Source organism: Petromyzon marinus, unplaced genomic scaffold (genome assembly GCF_048934315.1).
Source record: "Petromyzon marinus isolate PM22_M1 ecotype Great Lakes invasive population unplaced genomic scaffold, UKy_Petmar_22M1.pri1.0 PM_G_Scaffold_18, whole genome shotgun sequence".
NCBI lineage: Eukaryota > Metazoa > Chordata > Hyperoartia > Petromyzontiformes > Petromyzontidae > Petromyzon > Petromyzon marinus.
In genome coordinates this window covers 3584470-3585000 of record NW_027422739.1, presented here as the reverse complement: position 1 = coordinate 3585000, position 531 = coordinate 3584470, and positions in this window count along the sequence as shown.

Below are 531 nucleotides of genomic sequence, written 5' to 3'. Positions count from 1 at the left end.
TCTAAGTTGTTCTGGCTACACCAGGTCACCAGGTTGTCAGCTTCCCACCTATAGTCAGACTCATCCCCACCAGAGATCAGCCCAATGAGGGTGGTGTCGTCCGACAAACTTCAAGAGTTTGACGGACAGATGATTGGAGGCGCAGCTGTTGGTATACAGGGAGAAGAGCAGTGGGCAAAGGACGCAGCCCTGAGGAGTTCCCGTGCTGATGGACCTGGAGTCAGAGACTTCTGTTCCCGGCTTAACGCACTGCTTCCTGTCAGAGAGGAAGTCTGTGATCCACCTGCAGGTGGAGTAGGGCACGTTCAGCTGGAAGAGCTTGTCCTGAAGCAGGGCAGGGATGATGGTGTTGAAGGCAGAGCTGAAGTCCACAAACAGGATCCTGGCGTAGGATGCTGGGGCGTCCACATGCTGTAGGGTGAAGTGGAGGGCCATGTTAACTGCGTCGTCCACAGACCTGTTGGCTCTGTAGGCAAACTGAAGGGGGTCCAGGAGAGGGTCTGTGATGGCTTTGAGGTGTGCCAGGAGCAG